Genomic DNA, 17787 nt, shown 5'->3' on the forward strand with positions numbered 1-17787 from the left:
CTGCACCCATACAGGTTGTGCCTGAACCTCCATGGGTGGACACTCTCGCTACTAGGGTGCAGGACTTGAGGGATATGCTGCAGGAGGACGCATCTTTTAGACCTGCTAAAATACCATTGCCGTCATCTCAATATACACAATTTATTGACGATGACATGACGTCTCATGACGGGGAGCTTCCAGATATGTCTGAACCCTCTACACGAGAGGTGGAGCCTAAGTCTAAAATTTATATTCCGGGTCTGATAAGGGCTGTCCGTTCGGCCTTGGTCATAGAGGAGGATGATCCTCAAGCTCCCAAGTCCAGACATACCTATTTCAAGGACATAAATGTTACTGCTGCTTTATTTCCTTTATCTGATCAGCTGATTGACCACCTGGAGGTGGCATGGAAATCATCTGGAAAGCATTATCAAAGACGTCTGGCTTATGCATATCCCTTTGTTGAGGACTATTTTACCAAGTGGGAAACTTCCCCGGTGGTGGATTCCCATGTGACGCACTTAGTTAAAAGCGCGACTCTACCTGTGCCATCCCTGTCTTCCTTAAAGGATACTACGAATAGGAAGGTGGAGGTTTGTTTGAAGTCCATATATTCTCTCTCAGGGGTAGTTGCCAGGCCGGCCATGGCTATCTGCTGGGTAGCCAGAGCTATGGAGTTCTGGGCAGTCCTTTTCTTCGGATGCTACCAGTGAGCAAGTGAATCTGGTGGGTAACCTCCGTGATTCAGCTACATATATTAACGAGACCTCCAGGATTTCGGCTGCGGCAATTTCAGCTTGCCGCTCCCTGTGGCTACGCTCTTGGAGAGCGAATGCGGATTCTAAGAGTGTTTACCTTATAATGGTCAAGTCTTGTTTGGTCCTGACTTGGAGAAGATTGTGGATATGTTGGCAGGGGCTAAGCCTGCATATCTGCCTTCTGCTCCTGCTCCCTGTGGGTCCCGGACCTCGTCCTTTCGGCCCTATCAGCCCCAAGGTAAGCCTAAAGGTCAGCCCTTTCCTAAGCCGTCAGTCCCCAAGAAGACTGCCAAGCCCAAGAAGCAAGCTTGGAGTGCGCGACGTATGGCTGCCAAGCCTGACGACAAGTCTTCAGCTTGCCCAGTACTGATATCAGACCACTGCAGAGACCTGGGTAAGAGAAGTGGTCTCTCAGGGGTACGCCCTCTCCTTCCGCAGAAGACCTCCCCATCAGTTTTTCTACATAGGCCTTCAGTCAGACAAGGACAAGGCCTTGCAAATACAGAAGGCAGTACAATCCTTGTTTCAACCAGGAGTCATTGTACCGGTCCCGTTTCCCCAGAGGGGAACGGGTTATTTTTCCAATCTTTTCCTGGTTAAGAAACCAAACTGAGCCTATCGGCCTATCTTCAATCTCAAGTCCCTGAACAAATTCCTCAGAGTACCTCGATTCAGGATGGAAACCCTATGCTCAATTATACTGGCTATGGAACCTGGGGATTTCCTGGTGTCTCTGGATATTCAGGTTACATACCTGCATATTCCGATTACTTCGGCTCACCAGCGTTTTCTCAGGTTTGCAGTACTGCAACAACCTTTCCAGTTTTGGGCTCTTCTGTTTGGCCTCTCTACTGCACCTCGAGTGTTTACCAAAATGATGGCGGTAATGGCAGCCCATCTGCGGCTGCAGGGGTTCCACCTGTTACCCTACCTGGATGACCTTTTAATGTTGGCAGGGTCTCCAGAGGTACTTCACCACCATCTACAGCTGATAATATCTGTGCTGCAGGTGGTTCATCAATTGGAAGAAGTCCTCTATGACTCCATCTCAAAGGATGCTCCATCTGGGAGCTGGTTGGATTCTCAACAGCAGCGGATCTTTCTGACTGCGGAAAAGATCTCCTCTTTGCAGACGCGAGTATGCAGATGCCTCCACAGTTGCAGAGTGTCCATCCACCCACTGCAGTTACTGGGATCCATGGTATCGACTTTCGACATGGTGGAATATGCCTAGTTTCATTCCCGGCCTCTGCAGAAGTTGATCATCTCCAGGTGGTACGGATTGACCCATCGGATAAAAGCACAAACGATGGTGCTCTCTCCGGAGGTGCGTCTGTTTCTTACTTGGTGGCTGGAGACAAGTCGCCTCACTAAGGGGCGCCCCTTTTGGATTCTGGACTAGGTCCTCTTGATGATGGACGCCAGTCTTCGTGGGGTTGGGGCGCAGTGACAGGTCCACACTCTTTTCAGGGACGGTGGACAGCAGAGGAGTCTGCCCTGCCAATCAACATATTGAAACTTCGGGTGGTCTTCAGGGCCCTTGAACAAGCCAGACTCATACTTCACGGAAAGCCCGTGCAAGTTCAGTCAGACAATGCCACGACTGTGGTTTACATCAACCATCAAAGAGGAACTCGAAGTCAGGCGGCAATGACAGAGGAGTCACGCATTCTGACATAGGTGGAAGGCCATCTTTCAGCCATATCGGCAGTGTTCATACCAGGAGTTCTCAATTGGGAAGCGGACTTCCTCAGCTGTCACGACATGCATCCCGGGGAATGGTCTCTTCACCAAGATGTGTTTTAGGTCCTAGTGGACAAGTGGGGCCTTCCAGACGTGGACCTCATGGCCTCCCGACCCAGTGTACGGGTCCAGAACAAGAGACGCCAAGGCTCTCCTGGTAGACGCTCTGTCAGTCAAGTGGACCTTCCAGTTTGCGTACCTGTTTCCGCCAGTCTTCCTTTTTCCTCGAGTAATTTGGAAGTTCAAACAAGAATGAGGCACTGTCTTGCTGGTGGCTCCAGGGTGGCCCAGACGTCACTGGTACTCAGATCTTCAGAGTCTTTCCATCGACACTCCGTTGCTATTGCCTCAACGTCCGGACCTGTTGTCTCAGGGTCCTTGCCTTTACCCAGACCTGCGTCGCCTATCTTTGACGGCGTGGCTCTTGAAACATCCCTCCTAAGTTCTAAGGGTTTTTCCGGCTCTGTGGTAAACACCATGCTCAGAGCATGTAAACTAGCCTCTGCCAAGATTTACCACAGGGTGTGGCATACCTACTTTCAATGGTATTGTCCCAAGGGTTACGATCCCCAGGTGTTTCGGATATCCAGAGTTTTGTCTTTCCTGCAGGCGGGTTTGGACCTTGGTTTCCACCTTGCTCACTGAAGGTGCATGTCTCTGCCCTTTCAGAGTGGGGGTAGAAATTCAAAAACTAGTGAAATACCCTTTGGGGGGGTCTGCAAGTATGGGGGAGGTGCTTTTTGGATTGCAGGTGTTTGTTGAAGGTGCGTTTTTGGTGCTTTTTAATGCTTGACTTTAGCAACTTTAAAATATGTTTGCACCCATTTTCATTTACCCCAAATTTGATGGGAATATTTATTTTCCCCCCAAAAAGTAGCAAAATTCTATTCTTCACCACTTGCTGAAAGACGCTAAATAGTGCCTATTGAGACCATTTAAAAAACCCAAATACCTTTAGCAGGGCTATTCAGGGGTACCCATAGTGATCCCCCATGTCAAGGCATCTTTTGGGGGGTGTCAGGCTGATTTGCCCAAAACTGACAGAACTTTTCGCCGATTTCAGTTTTGCCAGGTCCTGTTTTCGCTGATTTGGAATTGAATACGGGGATAAGCTGGGATGAGCGTGATACTTTTTCGCACCCAAAACCAGCGATTACGGCGAAAAGTCCGGCAACTGACTTTTCGCTTCTAATTGAATACGGCCCTAATTCTATGAGCTAACATAGTTTTTCAACCATCTTATCCAACATATCCTGAGCAGTTAAAAAGGGATAATCGGCTGCGCTTCTCAATAATAAATAGAAAATGTAATTCATATAAAAATGATCACAATATATATAAAATCATATGAACAAATAAATCTCTTCAACAAGTATAGAGAATTTTCCACATGAATAATGTACGATTCAATGCAATACAGTCTGTGTAAAAAATAATAATACTTAATTATAGTACCTAAATAAGTTAATTATATTGGAATAAAAATTCAATTAATTAAAACAACAGAATTGATATAGACAGTTATTGTCTATTTGGATGTACAGTACAGAGCAGCTGTGTTTGTGGCAGTATGATGTAACTGAACAGCAGTTAGAGGCTTGTAGCTTTATGCCGGCATATATTGTAAAGATAGTCTATATATGTAGGAGTGAGCTCACCCGTTTGAAGTATGGGGTCGCAGCGTCTGTAGGGTGTCCTGATGAGTATCCCGTTAAGGTACAAGGAAATATTAATATGCACACCTGTGTGCTGGTGCGGTGTGGCAAATATGCTTTTTTATCAACAAAGTATTGAGCAAAGGCTGTGAATACTTTTGTACATGTAATTTGTTAGTTTTTTTTTTTTATTTAAATTTGCAAAAATCTAAAAAAAAAACTTTTTTACACGTTGTCATTATGGGGTATTGTGTGTAGAATTATGAGGTAAAAAATGAATTTATTCCATTTTGGAATAAGGCTGTAACATAACAAAATGTGGAAAAAGTGAAGCGCTGTGAATACATTCCGGATGCACTGTACATAATTACCCCTGAGGAAGTCCAAATAGGACGAAACGTGTTGGAACTGGTTCTCCTGCACCTCCAACAAAGTGGACTTTATTCTGCTTAAGCCATACTTAAGATAAGCAATATTTAAAAATATTTTTTTGTCACCATTCTGTCTGTCCATGTTTCATGTGTTTATTGAGTTATAAATGATCGTTTACGCAGAATTTTCTCAATTTTTATGGTCTGAGGCCTGCTTTGCCTGGTTTATGAAGCTGGAAGTTGGTCTTTGAAACACTATATATTTATTGCATTATCTGGTACGCAGATTCATGTACGTCCACTGTCTATTATGTTTGCATAAGAAAAAACTACACCATATTGTGTTTACGGGCTTGATTTAAGCCCTCTTTTTTAAGGTATATTCAAGTGAATATCATCCCTTGGATTAACATCCAGAACACATTGTCATCACGTGCTTCCTGACCATAGGAGTGCTACCTGGACATCAGATAAGCTTTAAAACATTACATTTTTGGTACGCACAATATTTACCTCAAGCACAGATTGCTTTACTTTAAATACTACACTATTAGGCGCACGTCTCTTATTTTTCATCATATATATATATATATATATATATATATATATACACCCTATGTAGACAAATGTGATTGTATGCTCCATGCAAGCGAAATGGTGTGCTTCTGTAGTAGACATGGTATAAAACGTGAAGTATAGAGATGTTCTCGATAATTCTGTGCTCCCTACATTGTGGCAGTTCTGTGGAAGCAACAAATGTTTTTATAAGGACGACAATGCCACCTGTCATGTTTCCAGAGTGACGGTGGACTGGTATACAGAAAATTTGGTAACCCAGATGGACTGGCCAACTCAGAGTCCAAATCTTAACAAAATTGAGAACCTCTGGGACGAACGGGAGCGATAGGTGCGTTCTAGAGCGACTCGACCTTCTTCAGTGTCACAGGACCTGATTCAGTGACACTCGCTATTGCACTTGCAACAGCGATTACGCACACGGTCTCACTGTGAAGATATGCTAATGAATGCAATCACTATGCCATTGCAGCCTAACATAAGGATGCCCACTTTACCTTACACACATCCGTAATACTTAGCAAGCCTGCAAAATAATCTGGAACATCAATTGTAGCCTCGCGCACACTTGCACAAGGTCTGACCTTACTCAGGAATTGCTAACCTCATCACACGTTGTGAGTACTCAAGTTGTGTATGGCATCGCAGTGGCTAATTTATGCACGCCCCTGTAACGGCGTTCAAGCGCACTGGCATGCCTACGTTTCGCCGACCACCCCCAAATGGTCACTTTCTGTCAATCACTCTGCGATGGTCTGTGTAGTCACTGCGATCGCAGTCCCGATCGCAGTGAAGTGTTCATGCACACGCACTGCGATGCATGCGTAGAACGCAACAATTGGCCGATTGCTTGCGTAATTGCAGTTGCGATCGGTAATGAAACAGGCCCACAGTTGGTCACTGTATTTACAGTGGAATAGCAAAACATACCTACTGCTGTTGTCCAGGAACTTGTGGACAGTTTGCCAAGAAAGGTGTCTGCAGTTATCACTGATTAGCATATTCTCACAGCGGACGGGTGCGTGCGTCTGCATCCATGCGTTCCTTGCTGAATCAGGCCCAGTGTTCATTATGGTGGTGTGACCCTATGCTCTGGGTGTACATGTCACAGCCTAGTGCTGGCAGCTATTTCTACTTCAGGGTCCATAGGGGGTCCACAGGGTTGACCTTGGGGTTATAGCTGGATCAGGATCCATGGGCACCACACAGTTAAGCTTTTAGCTCCCAGGATGCACTTGGGTCCTCCCCTATACAGACGCCCACGCTGCCGCTCTGATCCCCGACTGGCGCCGCGACGCCAGTACTGATCTGGGGATCGCGGCGGGAGGACAGAGTCCGTACTAGCCGGACTCTGTCTACCTCCCAGGACTGCTGCCGGAATCGCCGGGGATTCAGGTAAGCCGTGCGTCGCTGGCTAGCGGCGGCGCGCGGAATGCCTTAAAATGCAGTCCTTTAGCCTCCGGTCCTGGGGACAGACCGGAGGCTGCTGGCAGTGGCGGCGGGCCCCCCCCATAACCCGTGGGACCACTAGACCACCAGGGATTACAGGCAAGCAGGAAACCAGCATCCCTGGGGTCATGGCCAGCCAGGGGAGGAAGCCTTCCCTGTTCAGCGGCTCCTCCCCTCAGCTCAGCGCACCTTTCAGCACGCAGTCTGGCGTCACTGAGCTGCAGTTTCATGGCCACTCCTCCTCTGGGGGCCATTTTCTCACAGTGGCAACGCAGATCTCAGGGAGCAATTTAAGGACAGCGTACACAGCACTATAGCCCTCCCAGACACTGAATCTGGGAGGTTGATTGTAGTGGAAAGGAGCAGTGAGTATAACTTCTCTGCATGGTATGTGACTTTTGCTAGTGCTGCCTGTCTGTGCTTATTTTCCGCTTACTGTCAGCTTATACCTGTCCCTTTACTTCTCCTACGAGCCCTACAGGTGTGTGGGGGAAGGGTGTTTCTACTGACCTCACTTATATAGATCACGTATTTGTGAGGTTCATCACATACAGTTGTGTGCGACACAGTGCCATATTGTGGGCTGTTGTTCAACACACCGGTGAGTGCGTTTACTTCTACCCTGTTGCCAGATATATAATATATTCTGTCATGTCAGACGAGGAGGTTGAGCGCTCAGTGGCTCCGGCGTTGGCCTCCTGCGGACGCTGTTCTGCAGGAGTGAATAGGGAGGATTTGTCACAGGATGGCCTGTGTAGTCGGTGCCAGGTGGCTCCTGGCCCATCCAGACCTTCTGTGACGCAGGAACCACCGTGGGCGATGTTTTCTCAAGTGCTGGTGTCTATTGCGGACCGTCTGTCGGTCCCGACTGCTCTCCCTACTAGGGCGTTACCCCAGCCGACCATCCCCCATTCCCCGGGTGTCCCGCAGTTATTGCGGAGTCCTCCTGGGTCTCAGTCTGTGGGTCCCTATGCGGGGTTGCCTATGTATATACAGGCTTCCCCTGTGCCGCAGCAGCCTGCGGTACCTTTTCAGGCCCCTATGGCGACTCCTCCACCCTGGGTGGATGTATTCTCCAACTCTGTGCAAAATTTGGCGGCCGCATCCTCGGCTTTTCAGTCAACGTTGCAGACTGACATGCCTTCTAGGGTTTCAAAACGCCCACTCATGGCGCGGGCGGCTCAGGTATCGGACTCAGAGGGTTCCTCAGATGATGGGGAGGTCCCTGATGACACTGACTCGGACGCCTCGGTCCAGGAAATGGATACCAAGTCGTCCATTAATGTGCGAGCACTGGTTAGGGCGGTGCGAGCCATTCTTCTTATAGAGGATGAGGCACCGGCTCCTAAGTCGAAGTATCCTAGTTTCAAAAAAACTAAGGTGGCTTCTGCGGTGTTTCCCCTGTCGGATCAGTTGACGGATCATATGGCGGTAGCTTGGCAGGCGCCCAGTAAGAGATTCCTTCCTCAGAAGCGGTTGGCTTCTAATTATCCCTTCCCTGAGGCACATTGTAAAAAATGGGAAACTCCACCGGCGGTGGATTCCCATGTCACCCGTTTAATAAGGAGCTCTACTTTGCCATTACCGTCTATATCCTCGCTGAAGGATCCCACGGACAGGAAAGTTGAGACTTGCTTAAAGTCTATTTACTCCCTCTCCGGGGCGGTGGCCCGACCGTCCATGGCCATCTCCTGGGTGGCCAAGGCCATTGAGGGGTGGGCCAATGCATTGGAAGATACCTTCCTGGAAGACGCTCCGGATGTCCAGAGGGCGTTGTTGGGTCAGATGAGGGACGCTGCTTCTTACATTGGGGAAGCCTCTTTAGATGCTAGTTTGCTGACTTCGCGGGTATCGGCTGCAGCGGTGTCTGGAAGCCTTACCTTTCAATGGGGAATTACTATTTGGTCCGGACTTGGACAAAATAGTGGATACCCTGGCTAAATCCAAGTCGGCTTTCCTCCCTTCGGCGGCACTGCCTGCTAAGGTTCGGAGTTCGGCTTTTCGTTCCTTTCGGGTTCAGGGTAAGGCAAAAGGTCAGTCCTTCCCGAGACAGTCGGTGAGTAAGACTGCCTCTAAACCCAAGAAGCAAGCCTGGAGTGCTCGGCGCCCTTCTTCCAAGCAGGAAGATAAACCTGCGGCCTGATGGGACGGGCCTCCCTCTGGGGGACCTCAGAGTGGGAGGCCGACTTCTTCGATTTGCCCAGTGCTGGCACAATACCACCACGGATGCCTGGGTTCGAGAAGTGGTCTCCCAGGGGTACGCCCTGTCTTTTCGGCACAGACCACCCCACCAGTTTTTCTGCACGAGTCCTTCTCAGGACAAGACCAAGGCGTTACAGATTCAGGAGGCTATAGAGTCCTTGCTGAAAGCAGGGGTCATTGTTCCCGTTCCTCAATTACAACGAGGGATGGGGTACTATTCTTCTCTGTTTCTGGTGCGGAAACCCAATGGTTCTCATCGCCCTATCCTCAACTTGAAGTCTCTGAACAAATTCCTCAGAGTTCCCAAGTTCAGGATGGAAACGTTACGTTCCATCATTCTGGCGATGGAACCGGGGGATTACATGGTGTCCCTGGATATCCAGGACGCCTACCTCCATGTTCCGATAGCACCTTCGCACCAGCGGTATCTGAGGTTCGCTATCCTTCAACACCACTATCAGTTCCGGGCGCTACCCTTTGGTCTCTCCACGGCACCAAGGGTGTTCACGAAGATTATGGCGGTCATGGCCGCACATCTTCGGAACCAGAATGTACGGCTGCTGCCGTATCCGGACGACCTCCTGTTCCTGGCGAGCTCCCCGGAGGTACTGCTTCAACATCTCCACCTGACGATCGCTTGCCTGCAAGCACACGGGTGGTTGATAAATTGGAAAAAGTCCTCCCTGATTCCATCACAGCGGATGGTTCATTTGGGAGCCCTGCTGGATTCGCATCAGCAAAGGATCTTCCTGAGTCCGGAGAAGGTCGCCTCCCTACAGCTGCGGATACGCAGTTGCCTGAGCAGTTGCCGCCTGTCGGTCCATTCGGCTATGAGAGTTCTGGGGTCCATGGTGTCGACATTCGACATGGTGGAATTTGCCCAGTTCCATTCCCGGCCCCTGCAGGGGCTGATTCTATTGGAATGGAACGGGTTACCTCACCGGATCCGCTCTCAGGTGCTGGTGTTGTCTCCGGACGTTCGGCAATCTTTGGCTTGGTGGCTTCAGACAGCTCATCTGGTCGAGGGGCGCCCCTTTTGGATCCCGGACTGGGTCCTGCTCACGACGGATGCCAGTCTCCGGGGTTGGGGGGCAGTGACCGGCTCATTGTCTCTCCAGGGTCGTTGGTCTGCGGAAGAAGCTCTTCCCATCAACATCCTGGAACTGCGGGCAGTATACAGGGCCCTGCAGTCGTCCGGCCCCGCTCTTCAGGGCGGTACAGGTGCAGTCCGACAACGCCACCACGGTGGCGTATATCAACCACCAAGGAGGAACTCGCAGTCGGGCAGCGATGTCGGAGGTGTCTCGCATCCTGACTTGGGCAGAGGGTCACATTCCAGCGATCTCGGCGGTCTTCATCCCCGGAGTCCTCAATTGGGAAGCGGACTTCCTCAGCCGTCACGACGTGCATCCCGGGGAATGGTCGCTTCACCCAGAGGTGTTTCAGCTACTCGTGGACAGGTGGGGACTGCCGGAGCTGGACTTGATGGCCTCCCGTCACAATCACAAGTTGCCCGTTTACGGGTCAAGGACAAGAGACGCAGGCGCAAGTCTGGTGGACGTGCTGTCGGTGAAATGGATGTTTCACCTGGCGTATCTGTTTCCTCCGATATCCCTACTTCCTCGGGTTCTGCGGAAATTCAAGCAGGACGGCAGCACGCTCGTGCTGGTAGCTCCGGCGTGGCCCAGACGTCCTTGGTACTCCGATCTCAGGAGCCTCTCCATCGACGATCCGTACCTTCTTCCTCAGCGTTGGGACCTGTTGTCTCAGGGGCCCTGCCTTTACCCGGATCTGGGTCGGCTGTCTTTGACGGCGTGGCTCTTGAGACAGCCGTCTTGAGGTCTCGGGGCTTCTCCAGTTCGGTTATTGGTACCATGCTCAGGGCACGCAAGCCTGCTTCAGCACGGATTTATCACAGGGTGTGGCACACTTACTTTCAGTGGTGTGAGTCCAGACATTATGATCCTCAGGTGTTCCGAGTTTCTAGGATCTTGGAATTTCTTCAATCAGGATTGGACCTCGGCTTACGCCTTGCATCTCTGAAGGTTCATGTGTCCGCCTTGTCCATGTGGTTTCAACGGCGGATTGCAATACTGCCGGATGTTCACACCTTTTTCCAAGGTGTTCTCAGGATCCAGCCTCCCTTTGTGCCTCCTGTGGTTCCTTGGGACTTGGCGGTGGTTCTACGGGTCCTGCAGGGTCCTCCGTTTGAGCCTCTTGAGTCGGTGGAGCTCAAGTGGCTGACATTTAAGACTGTTTTTCTCCTGGCAATTGCTTCGGCCAGGAGGGTGTCTGAATTGGGGAGCGCTTTCCTGTCGCCCTCCTTTCCTGATTTTTCACCAGGACAGAGCGGTGCTCCGCACTCGTCCTGAGTTTTTGCCCAAAGTGGTCTCGAAGTTCCACATTAATCAGGAACTTGTTGTGCCAGCTTTTCAGTCCCCTGAACTTTCAGCTGGTGAGACTTCCTTAGATGTGGTCCAGGCGCTTAGAATTTATGTGGACCGGACGGCTTCGGTTAGGAAGTCTGATTCCTTGTTTATCCTCTTTGGTTTTCACAATAGGGGTTGGCCTGCCAACAAACAAACGTTAGCCCGTTGGCTTCGTTCCGTTATTTGTGAGGCTTATGCACAGGAGGGTTTACCTGTGCCAGCCTCTGTTAAGGCTCATTCCACTCGTTCTGTGGGTCCCTCTTGGGCTGCTAGACGTGGCGCCTCTGCTGTTCAGCTGTGTAAGGCGGCCACTTGGTCTTCAATTCAAACGTTTTTGAGGTTCTATGCGTTTGACACCTTCGCCTCTCAGGATGCATCCTTTGGGCGCCGGGTCCTCCTTTCAGCACAGGAGCGTCCCCGCCCTTAGTTGAACTGCTTTGGGACATCCCCAAGGTCAACCCCGTGGACCCCTTATGGACCCTGAAGTAGAAAACAAGAGATATGGTAAGAAATTACCTTTGTTATCTCTGTTTCTACGAAGTCCATAGGGTCCACAGGGCGCCCGCCCTGACGCACCTGGCTTCATATGGGCTGTGTGGCTGGTCACCGGTTTTCCGTCTCCCATTTCTGTGAGTATGGTTTCTTGTGTGTTCCAGTCTTCCTTCTCTCTGTTCCATATTCTCCTCCGGCCTAGGCTGCTTACCAACTGAGGTGCCTGTGGCTCGGGGGCGGGGTATAGGGGAGGACCCAAGTGCATCCTGGGAGCTAAAAGCTTAACTGTGTGGTGCCCATGGATCCTGATCCAGCTATAACCCCAAGGTCAACCCTGTGGACCCTATGGACTTCGTAGAAACAGAGATAACAAAGGTAAGTTCTTACCATATCTCTTGTTTTGTGGGGAACACCATGGTTTTTGTCCCCACAATTTTGCTACTACCAGCCTAGGATATGAGCACTTGTATTGGCAACACTTTTGTGGGGACTGCCACACAATATATTTTATTAGTATTTTTATATTTTTAATCTACTGCAAAGATATATGCTGATTATCATCAGCAGTAACAACATGGATAGTTACACCAGTCCTCCGGCACATACTAGCAAACGTATCTGCTGCTCTTGCCACATTTTAACATGTCTATTGTACTTTGCTATGCAAGAGTCTCCCATTCTTCCTCCTTACTAATTCTCTATGTTTGGAGCTTAACTGAGAGATGTGAACCTTGCTACATTACTGGATCCGCATGTGGCCTGTTTGTGAGCATGCACATGGCGAATTCTTGCAATTCACTAACTTTGTATTAGTCCCATTGTCTTTAGATAACTGCGGCACATGACATTGCTTTTAAACGGAGACATGAGTTTAGGTAAGGACTAAAGGCCCCCATACATCAGCAATCGATTGTGGCATTTTGCAGATGATTGTATAAAAATATCTGCAATGTATGGGCTGCACAGATCACAGATTGCAACCAAAAAGTGATTGGAATTGTTAAATCAGATTGTCCAACATGTTGGATATCACAGATGGATTGGGCCTGTAGATTGCTACTGTATGTAGATGATCAGCAGATTTGCAGACCGTCACTAGTAAAATGATGGGCCTTACAAGATTGGCAGATCTGTGTTTGCTGAAAATGATCTGCAAATCACTGAAAAAGATCTGTAATGTATGGGCGCAGATTGCTAGATTGGGAAATCCTAAAATCGGCCAATACATCTTCAAATTGTTCAATTGTAATTTTCAGATTGCTGATGTATGGGGGTCTTTAGCCAGATGTGAGATTTCCTCACAGCTTTTTATAATTATTACAAATGCCATTGCTCAAACGTGCTGTTTATGTAACTGATTTTTAATGACAGCCATCATGCTTGTGCCTATTATACACACTGCAAGAATACACCACCAAATGAAGGTGCTGCACTGTTGAAGTAAATGTAAACCACAAAGTAAATGTCACAGTGCTAAAACTGTTTTAAAACAGTATTTTACAGGAAATGCACCATCATTCCTGTGTTCTAAAGGAAATAAACTGTAACATGACTCATAAATCTGTGATTTTATAGCAGCATAGAAAAGCTCTAAAACTTACATCCAGAGATATTCCTGAAAAAAAAAGAAAGAAAGAAAACACATACCACAAGAAATACACTAATGCAGAGGTTCCCAAACTTTTTTGCATCACGGCGCCCTAGTGCATCAACATTGTTTTCACGGCATCCCTAAGCCAAACGTTTGTTATTGGTAAATTCAGAAAAATTTTTAGTAAAGTGTGCTTACCTATGTTCCTTAGGTTCAGTTATGTGGTGGGGGACAGGTTTGAGCTTCTGTTTGTCAACATATTTACATTACATTGACCATAAATAATTTGATTTGGTGCTGGACTACCAACCTGAGGCACACCTGCAAGTGTCCCAAGGCACCCCAGGGTGTCATGGTGCACAGTTTGGGAACCACTGCACTAATGTGTAAAAAATTGTTCTAATTTGATTGTTTTGTGCCTGCTACATTTGTGTTTTTGAGTACAGGTGTAGTTACCAGCAAATGAAATAAATTTCCATACTGAGTTTGCAGGATGTTGTCAAAACTTTGGCAATCAAAATGTTGACTTAATTGTTTTTTTGGCGGTAATAATTAATGGGTGTCCGACGGAACAATTCAATTGCTTTGGACGCCTGTAAAACAATTATCGTGCCGAAAAGCACCAGCTTTAGGTGCGCACCCAAAACACGCACTTTTTGCACATTTCTGTTCGCCACCTCAGGAGGCTGTGAGCAGAAATGTCGGCGCCTGCAGCACTCACGCCTGATCAAAGCAACAATTCAATTGCTCTATTGAGCGGCTTAATGGAGTAGAGCGCTAAAAACAATTGAATCTGTCCCAAAATTGTCGACTTGACAGTTAAAATGTAGACACAGTCAAAATGTCCGCATTGAATAAATATAAGTTGACAGTCAAAATTTAGACAGGGTCAATATAATAACCAGCCTCAGACCTCTGAGCCTGGGATGGTGAAATAGGGGGGAAAAACGGAGTGGGGTTCCCTCTATTTCCAATAACCAGCACATGGCTGAACCAGCCAGGGGGATGATGCTATAGCAGAGAGACACAAAGCGTGGGGCCCCTGGCAATAATGTTAACCAGCCCCAAACTGGTCAGCCCAGGGCTGGAGTCCCTCAAAAAGTTGGGCCCCCTGCCCCCAAAAAATGGAATCCCCCCTTCTGAGAGACAACAATCCCAGGGCTCTTCCCCGGTGGCGGTGGGTGTGAGTTTTACACATTTTTATTTATTACATTTTATTATTTTGCTGCTCCTCCAGGCTGCATTGTCTAAAATGCCAGCTTTTTGTGGCATTTGAGACTCTGGCTGTCAAATGCGACTGTGTCATTTTATTATAACTGTTGACAATTTAACTGTGTCTAAATTTTGGTATGTGACCTTGTGATTTGTGTACATTTTAACTGTCCCTGTCAACATTTCTAGTTGTCTAAATTGTCTACATTATGTGCATGTCTACATTATGTACCTGTCGACATATTGATTTTAGACATATAGTCCAGTGATTGCGGTGAGCTAAAAAGTTGTGTGTCCCAGGGACCCCTCGATTTATAAAATTGGGGTCCTATTCCTCTGTTTCTGGGTTCCATCACATATTATAGGGAGGTGAAAGCAGTCGGCAGCTGGGACAGTGCTGGGGGCAGGTAGCAGTTGGGGTAGAGCTGGGGGGAAAGGCAGGGAGAAGTTGGGGTAGAGCTAGGGGTAGTGGGGAGAAAGGGCAGGCAGTGCTGGGGGGTACGGAGGGGATAAGTGCAGACAGCAGTTGCAACAGTGCTGGGGTGCAAAAGGAGAGGGCTAGGGGCAGGTAGTACTGGGGGTAGAGAGGGAGCAAGGAGGGGGTTGGGGCAGGCAGTATTGGGGATAGGGAGGCTGGCAAGTGTAGATAGCAGCTGGGGCGGTACTGTGGGCAAGGAGGAGGTTAGGGGCAGGCAGTGCTGGGGATAGGCAGGGAGCAAGGATAGATAGCAACTGGAGCAGTAATGGGGACAAGAAGGAAGTTAGAGCCAGGTAGGGAGGGTGTAAGTGACCTCAGCTGCTTGCACAGATCACTGCAGTAGGCACCGAAGTAGGGAATGTTGTCTAGTCCTGGACAGGCCCTCCTCCGAGCTTCTTGGCCCTCTGTGATGTCTCCGTGTTGCACGACCCCAGAAATTGCAGGATTGCAGGGAGCTGGATGTGTGATCTTGTTGCAGTTCAACCTGACTGCCTGTGTATGGGAGGCAGTCAGCCAGGTTCTCCCTGACATCCCCTATGGGCGCCCCAAGCGAGACTCCATGGTCACTTCCAGCAGCAGGTCCCGGAGTACCACACCTGGGATCGGGCACATGTGCAGAATAAAGTGAGTATACCGGAACCAGTTTGACCGTCAAGCAGGGGGATCACTCCCCCAGTACCTGTCCCTGCCCTGCCTCTGCCACTAGTGAGTTGTTGGAGTGAGGGCATCTGTCACTGCACAAGCTCCTTCTGACCTCATCCATCTCCTATGCTCCTGGCTGCAGCAGCCAATAAGTCCCAGCTTGCAGAACGCCAGGGTAATCAGCTGCGACATGCCGCTTTCCCTGGTTGCAGCTCTACAGCGTCTGACCTCTGATGGAGCCAATGGGGTGGTCCTGTCGTATGGGAGCTGGCTAAAAGAGAGAGGTTTCTCTCTGTCACTGCCACACATAGTGGTCTGCGGCCGCATTAAGTTACAGCAGAGGCCGACAATGTTTTATAAAATCTAGGAGCCATTTGAAAAATTTAGGGGCCATACCACTGTGCCCGGCCAAAATATAAGAAAACTTGTATAGACTACCACACATACCTCTTGCCTAGCCCCCATTTCTTAGTGTGCCACACACAGGAGGGCACCATATTTATAGTGCATTACACACAGGAGTACCCATAATGATAATGGCCCACTCACAGCAGTGCATTTAGTGAGCGTAACACACAGGAGTGCCCTCAATTTCTAACAATATTATAGTGGGAGGAAATTCTAATGAAACAATATAAATAGTCACTCACCAGCTGTGTACAGCTCTCTGGAGAACACACTCTACCTCCCAAGTCAGCTGGCAATGCTGAAGATCCCACACGGTCACTCGCCTCCACTATGCCAGTAATGATGCAGCTCCTCAGCCGCGCGGTCGCTCTCTTCCCTGCTGGTAGATCTGCAGCTCCCTGGTCGTCACTACTCCTCGGACCTCCGCACCAGGAGTAATGCAGCTCCCGGCGGCACGGTCACTCTGCTCCCTGCTGCCAGCTGTGCTGCAGCTCCCCGCGGCGCAGTGCTGTTGCTGTGCTCCCACGGCATGGTCACTCTCCTCCCCACTGCTGACAGTGCTGCAGAATGAAAGGACCAGATCATACAGAGAAGGGAGTAGCCACACAATAATTGAATGTGGCGAGTGAGAATTCCTTCCCGCGGTCTGCAATAGACATGCAGCATCCTCCCCACTCCTGTAACTACCAATTGTTACAGTTTCAACTCCAAACGGATTGCAGAGAGGTCCAGCCCGGGATGCATATTCCCCTCTACCTGCCAGCCCGCTCTGGCTGTCAGTCACTTAATTGGCGGCAACAGATTGGCTGCAGCGGAGCGCATTCCCGGGTCCCACCCATTTTTGAAAAGTGAGTCCCCGGTCCTCAAAAGTAAGCAAAATACGCGCTATAGTGTGTATTTGCGATCACTGATAGTCCACGTTGATATTTTAGTTGTCTAAATAATGTACCTGTTGAAATGTTTGTGTCTATATTTTGTCTGTGTAAGTAATATATCACACCCAAGTTTGCTGTGTGTGTACAGCAAAAGGTGCCACTGCATTTGAGCAGACAAAAACTGCTATTATCTATATACAGTAATAAGTGAGAGAGAGTGTGTGTGTGTGTGTGGCTGATTGCACTTTATGCATGAGGTTTGAACCTAGCTTTACCAAATTTTGCATAGTGGTGAAGTTTGACCAAGATTAGGTGTTTGGATTTGTTTGAAGTTTGTCAGAGCCATGAAGGTCTGTGTACATGGTGTCCACCAAGTAGGCCGTGGAGTCTCTATTTTGAAAATTTTGTTTAAGCAAGTTCGCTCAGGATGTCTTCCAGTGCCAAAATCTGCACTGATCTGAAGGCACAGGCTGCTATGTAGCAGTGGGGGGACAGGCAGAGCTCCAGCGAAAGAGCAGTGAGTCGGAGGATTGCACATTTTTATATACCATGGTCTGTGGATTATCCAACTGATTTTCTACACTACCAGGAACCACCAGGGATGCCTCTGCACAAATTATATTTGAAGGTCGGTGCACCAATCATGCTGCTTAGAAACCTGGATGCTCCAAAGCTTTGCAATGGTACATAACTTTGCATAAAAACTCTCAAAGCCCATGTCATTGAAGCCACTATCATAACAGGATGTGGTACAGGAGAGGATGTGTTCATTCCTCGCATTCCACTCATACCAACAGACATTCCATTTGAATTGAAGAGATTGCAATTTCAAATCTGACTTTTTTCCAATGACCATTAATAAGGCCCAAGCTTAATCTTTGAAGGTAGCAGTGGGCAGTTGTACAGTATGTGGCATGTTCAAAA

At 48.7% G+C, this 17787-nt stretch overlaps 1 protein-coding gene across 5 annotated transcripts in view; it reads left to right on the forward strand.

Moving 5' to 3' along the window:
- The window catches only part of AMPD2 (adenosine monophosphate deaminase 2), a 224639-nt gene that overhangs the window by 2657 nt on the left and 204195 nt on the right, over positions 1 to 17787 (forward strand). The gene's annotated exons all lie outside the window — the stretch shown is intronic.

This window comes from Taudactylus pleione, unplaced genomic scaffold (genome assembly GCF_031769625.1).
Source record: "Taudactylus pleione unplaced genomic scaffold, aTauple2 ptg000706l, whole genome shotgun sequence".
NCBI lineage: Eukaryota > Metazoa > Chordata > Amphibia > Anura > Myobatrachidae > Taudactylus > Taudactylus pleione.